The 6,000-nt window shown below is 45.4% G+C and overlaps 1 non-coding gene across 1 annotated transcript; it reads left to right on the top strand.

Moving 5' to 3' along the window:
* Nucleotides 1-4,203: 4,203 nt before the first annotated feature.
* LOC143641844 (U6 spliceosomal RNA) lies at nt 4,204-4,313 on the top strand. Its single transcript, XR_013155528.1, has one exon. It is a non-coding gene; the product is annotated as a U6 spliceosomal RNA (small nuclear RNA).
* The last annotated feature ends 1,687 nt before the right edge of the window (nt 4,314-6,000 follow it).

The following is a 6,000-nucleotide window of genomic DNA, read 5'->3' as shown; positions in this document are numbered from 1 at the left end:
TCCTGCTGTGGGACCAGCTCCAGAGAACTCCAGCTGTACAAACCTTTAGAACTGACTTTTTTTTTTTTTTTTTTCCCTGCCAGGGATTGAACTCAGGGGCATTCAACCACTGAGCCACATCCCTAGCTGTATTTTGTATTTTACTAGAGACAAAGGCTCACTGAGTTGCTTAGCGCCTCCCTAAATTGCTGAGGCTGGCTTTGAACTCGCGATCCTCCTGCCTCCGCCTTCCTAGCCACTGGGATTACAGGCGTGCGCCACCACCGCGCAGGGACTCATCCTGATTCTTATCAAAATACCCAGTTCTAGCCGGGCGCGGTGGCACACGCCTATAATACCAGCGGCTGGGGAGACCGAGGCAGGAGGATCGCGAGTTCAAAGCCAGGCTCAGCAATTATCGAGGCGCTAAGCAACTCAGTGAGACCTTGTCTCTAATAAAATTCAAAATAGGGCTAGGGAAGTGGCTCAGTTTTGAACTCGATTGCCCCCGAGTTCAATAGCCGATGCCAAAAAAAAAAAAAAAAAAAAAAAAAAAAATCAGATGAGTCTGAGCGCAGAAGTATCTTGCCTCAGAGTCCGCTAGACCTCAAGGGGATCTGCAGTTCCAGCTCTACTCAGCAGTGCCCTGCCAAGAGGACTTGCCCTATCAATAGGGGACACGGGCAAATTCCAAGCCTTTTGTCTGACATAAAAATAGTTTTAAATAACAAATAAATACTGAAAAGGTGGAGTAGAGCTGGGGATACAGCTCATTGAGTGCTTGCCTCGCAGGCACACGGCCCTGGGTTCAACCCCCAGCACCACAAAAAAAAAAAAAAAAAAAAAAAGAAAGAAAGAAAGAAAAAGAAAAAGAAAGAAAGAATACAAGGTGGAGACAAACTGCTTACTACGATAGACAGCTCAGGATCTATTCTGACACTCTGGAAGTTCTCCAGATCCTGAGACTCCTCACCAAAAGCGAGATGGGGTATGGGAGAACCCCCTCCTCAGTTAGTAAGAAATGGTGAGCCTTCCGGTCCGAGCCGCTCGGGGTCATCATCCCTCGGTGCGATGACATTTCCACAATTCTACAGCACCGATCCCTGCCGGGACCGGTCCCGAAGCTTCCACCCTTCGTATCCGAAGCCCAAGATGCAGACTCGAAGGTAACGGGCCCCTGGGACACGAGGCTTGTCCGCTAAGATTGGTGTCACGCCCCCTTGCTCTTCCAAAGACACACAGGACTGGGGGCTTAGCGCGGTACACAAGGTCCGACCAGAAGCGGTCAAGCGGCACCGAGGCTCTCAGGGCCCCGACGGCACCGAGCGTCGGGAGAAGCACCGGCGGCTGGCGCTCGGGCGCGAGCGACTTAGCTAGGAGAGAAGGAAGGGACTGGCAGGAGGTACAGCGCCGGACAACCACGCTCCGCTGCACAGCTTCCCACCAACAGCTCTGGAACGGTGAAACTTCGCGGTAGCTGCCAACTCCGCCCCAGAGCCCCAGGCCCCGCCCCAGAGCCCCAGGCCCCGCCCCCGCCGCCGTCCGCGTCCCCTCTAGACGCGCGGAGGACCTGCGTCTCTGTGCGCCGCTCCCCGCGAAGCTGGGTATAGCCGTCTAAGGCCTGGAACGCGGGAGGCGCGGGAGGCGCGGGGGGGGGGGGGGGGGGGGCCCGGATCCGGCCTCAGTCCCCGACCGAAATGAGCACCAAAATGAGCGGCTGAGGAGGCGCCATCTCCTCGGTGCTCAGGTTATATGTGAACTGTCAAAATACCTTTTCCCCAAGCATCTCCCAGTGTTTTCTGTCAGGCGTCAAAAGAAAAGAAAGCAATTCTCCCAGTAGAATGGAAATCATTACTTCTACAGTTTAGTGAATCTTCTTCCAGTGTCAAAGGACAAAATGACACATTTAAAGTGGCTACTGGGCTTTATTATCCGTTTTAGAATGGGACAAAAACCTCGTCGCATAGAAATGTTCTAATGAGCCCAGCTGAGGTTGTTTTATAAGACAGAAGGCTAAATAAAATTAAATAAATAAATAAAATTAAGCAGAAACATAAACACAAAGCAGATGGGTCATTTCAAAGTTACTTTCCTTTGAAGGCGGGAACAGAGAAAACAACAAAAAATAGCAAAATGGTTCACATCAAATTACTTCAGGTTAGCTTTTTTGGTAAGATTAAGGCAGAGGAAACTTCATCATCATCATGCCAATTGAAACTAGCCTTTTGACGAACTTTGGCTGTTAACACTCCTGACTTCCTTAAGGTCAAATAAGAATTTAGAGTGCTTGGCACGGTGGCAGTGGAGCACACAGGTAGTCCCAGCGGTCCGAAAGCTAAGGCAGGAGGATCACAAGTTCAATGACAGCCTCAGCAATTTAGCGTGGCTGTAAACCTTGAGTTCAGTCCTCATAACCAAAACAAACAAACAAAAACCTTAGTTTAGGTTTGGGGTTGTGACAGTAGACTCTTTGCCTTCTGAATATAACCTCATTGCTCTAAGGTTTATTTTTTTTTTTAATTTTTTTTCTCTCTTCTCCCTTTTTTCCCTCCCTAACAAGATTAGGAAGACAATCTTATCATGTTATCTTTTCTTCCCCAAGTTTATTGCCCTTGATAAACACCCACTATGAGAAGGAGAAGCCTGCAGAGGATCTGCAAGTGAATTCCTCCCAAATTAACAAGTGAATTCTAACTCGCCATCAAGGTGCCCAGGGACCCCCTACCAGAGCACACCTGGAAAGTAAACTTTGAAGAGTTCCTTTAAACACTCCACCTCCACCCCCCAGTCCCTCCAGATTGGGAGAGTTACAGCCTTTGGGACTGGAGTCCCCTGTGTTTCTCCTTTGCTAGCAAAGCAACAAATTTTCTTTTTTCCTTTTTCTCAAATCTGTACCCTCATTATTAAATTGTCATTGATTCTCATTGGGGACAGGAACCCAGCTTTCAGTTACAGGGACAGGAAATTTTAGCATGAGTGACTCCATTTGATTTTCAGCCTAGTTTATAGGGCCCTGTGCAGGAGCCCAGTCCAAAACCAATTTTTCCTGAAATGTTATTTAACATGATAAAAGACAGAGCCAGGTGAAAGAGTTCTCAGGAAGGAAAACATTTGACAACAGAATAGTCATGTCTAGGTGGGTGAACATCCTAGGACAGATATTTGAGAGCAAAAAGGACTATTCACAGTTGCTTATGTTGAAATTAATTTTCAATTTCTTAAGTTTGTAAATTTTAAAGCGGATTTTCCTAAATTCTTTTTTTTTTTTTTGAGAGAGAGAGAGAAAGAGAGAATTTTTTTAAAAAATATTTATTTTTTTGTTTTTTTAGGTGGACACAATATCTTTATTTATTTATATATGGTGCTGAGAATCGAACCCAGTGCCTCGCGCATGCCAGGCCAGCACGCTACCACTTGAGCCACATCCCCAGCCCCGAGAGAGAATTTTTAATATTTATTTTTTTAGTTTTCGGCAGACACAACATCTTTGTATGTGGTGCTGAGGATCGAACCCGGGCTGCACGCATGCCAGGCGAGCGCCCTACAGCTTGAGCCACATCCCCAGCCCAGATTTTCCTAAATTCGTAAGGTTAATTTGCATACCCTGATTTATTTAGAAATCTTATAAATTTTGTATAAAAATAAGAGCAATAACTTGTTCCCTGATTAATGTTCAATTAGCCCATGGGCTTGACATATTAAATTTGGCTGAACATTTTTCATACTATTTACAAACCTAGTTAATTAAATTCTCTTAAATATTTAAACTACATTTACAAATTTAACATACTTGATTTTTTTCCCAAGCACTTCAAATTCCTCAAAGGACAGATTTACAAGTCAAACGAGAAACAAAAAAATGTTAAACGTGTAAATAATTCTCATAAACCTAATAATTCAAGCTTTCAAATGTGGCAAATCAAGTCATCTTAAAGATTCCAATATTGTTTACAAACATAATCAAAATATCTTCAACGTTCAGCTTCCAGTCACAAGTCTAAAATAAATTACTAAATTCAATTTGATATCACAAGACTCATCTGTCAGATTCTTCAATATACAAATTAAGAAATAGGCACCTTAAGCTGGATCATGGTGGTGCATGCCTGTAATCCTATGAATTCTGGAAACTGAGGCACAAGGACTGCAAATTCAAGGGTAGCCTCAGCAATTTAGCAAGGCCCTAAACAAGTTAGCAAGACCCTATCTCAAAATAAAAAATAAGTGTTTCCTCCGGCAGCACATATACTAAAATTGGAATGATACAGAGAAGATTAGCATAGTCCCTGTGCAAGGATGACATGCAAATACTTCTGGTGGGGTGAGCTGAGTTGGGTGGGCCCTTTACCAAAATCTGGAACACTGAGAATACACCTCTGGGTTGGGGTATTGGGGTATAGTTTACTAGTAGAGCATTTGCTTAGCATGTGTGAGGACCTGGGTTCTATTCCTAGTATTATTAAAAAAAAAAAAAAAAAAAAAAAAAAAGCTTTTTTTTTTTTTGCTGCTGAGGATTAAACCCAGGGGTACTTGAACACCGAGTTACATCCTTTTTATTTTTTCTGTTTTGATACACATCTCACTAAATTGCTGAGGCTGGCCTTGAACTTGCAATCCTCCTACCTCAGCCTTGTCAGTAGCTGGTATTAGAACTGTGTGCCACTGCACCCAGTCAGGTATACCTTATTTTGTAGTATAGAGGATTAAACCCAGGGTTTAACCAGGGCCTGGTGGATGTTAGGCAAGAGCTCTACCATTGAGCTACATCCCCAGCCCAAGCTGGGATTGAACTCATGGTTTCAAGTGACCCTCCTGTCTCAGCCTCCTGCATAACTGGGGTTACAGGTATGCTCCACCACACCCGGCATAAAACAGGCATAAAACATTTAACTTAAAAGCCAGGTGTGGTGGCACATGCTAAACATGCCTGTGGTTCCAGCTACTCAGGAGGATCATTTGAGTCTACAGATCTAAGATCAGCTGGGGCAACAGAGCAAAATCCCCTTCTCCAAAAAAAATAAAATAAAATAAAAAAACAGAGAATACACCCCAAGGCCTTTGCAGTAGAAAAGTGGAAATGAGAAGTCAGAGATAGAAAGATGAGTAAGGAACGTATATCTGCCTCAGGGAGGCCAGAAGCGGAAGAGGCACAATGACAAGAAGCCTTGGTGCCAGGGCGGCCCCTGAGAAGCTAGGAGTCCGATGTAATAGGAGATCCCATCCTCCCACTGACCCCCTTTGCTCCAGCTCTCTCCATCATCTTCTACAAGTGACTTTTCACTTAGAATAAACTGTTCTAGGTCTCTCCCTGTCCCACACTGGATTTGACACAAATTATGCAGCATCACACAACCTGGTAATAGGCTATATTGGGTAAAGAGAAAACAAGTGGTCAGCCAAGTGTGATGATGCATGCCTGCAATCCCAGCAACTCTGGAGGCTGAGGCAGGAGGACCACAAGTTCACACCAGCTTCAGCAATTTGGTGAGACCCATCTCAAAATAAAGAAAAAAAAGGGCTGGGAATGTAGCTTAGTGGTACAGTGCCCTGGGTTTAACCCTCTCTCTCTCTCACACACATATACATATACATACACAAAAGTGCCCCTGGGTTTAATCCTCTGAGATGCGCGCGCGCGCGCGCGCGCGCGCGCACACACACACACACACACACACACACACACACACACACGGTGTCAGGAGGAAGGGGGGCTGCATGGGTTCCTGACCCTGCTCTCTTCCTGTGGGAGGCCACCAACACAGCAGCAGCTGGGTCCACAAAGGGCCTTCCTACCATCCCTCTACCTGTGAATAGGGCCAGCCTGAGAGAGTGACCTTGTAAACCTAGGAACATCAGGCTGCTTGGCACCCCACTGCCCACAGTCTGGGGTAGGGTGCCAGCCCACTACGAGAACTGTCTGAGACTATTGTCATTGAGCAAGGCTCACTGTCAGATGCACACAGGAGTCAATACCATGGCACACTGGTTTTTCTTTTTTGCAAAAATGTTTTTCTTTTTTCT

The sequence above is a fragment of the Callospermophilus lateralis genome, chromosome 6 (assembly GCF_048772815.1).
Source record: "Callospermophilus lateralis isolate mCalLat2 chromosome 6, mCalLat2.hap1, whole genome shotgun sequence".
NCBI lineage: Eukaryota > Metazoa > Chordata > Mammalia > Rodentia > Sciuridae > Callospermophilus > Callospermophilus lateralis.
This window is presented reverse-complemented; position numbering and strand designations above follow the sequence as displayed.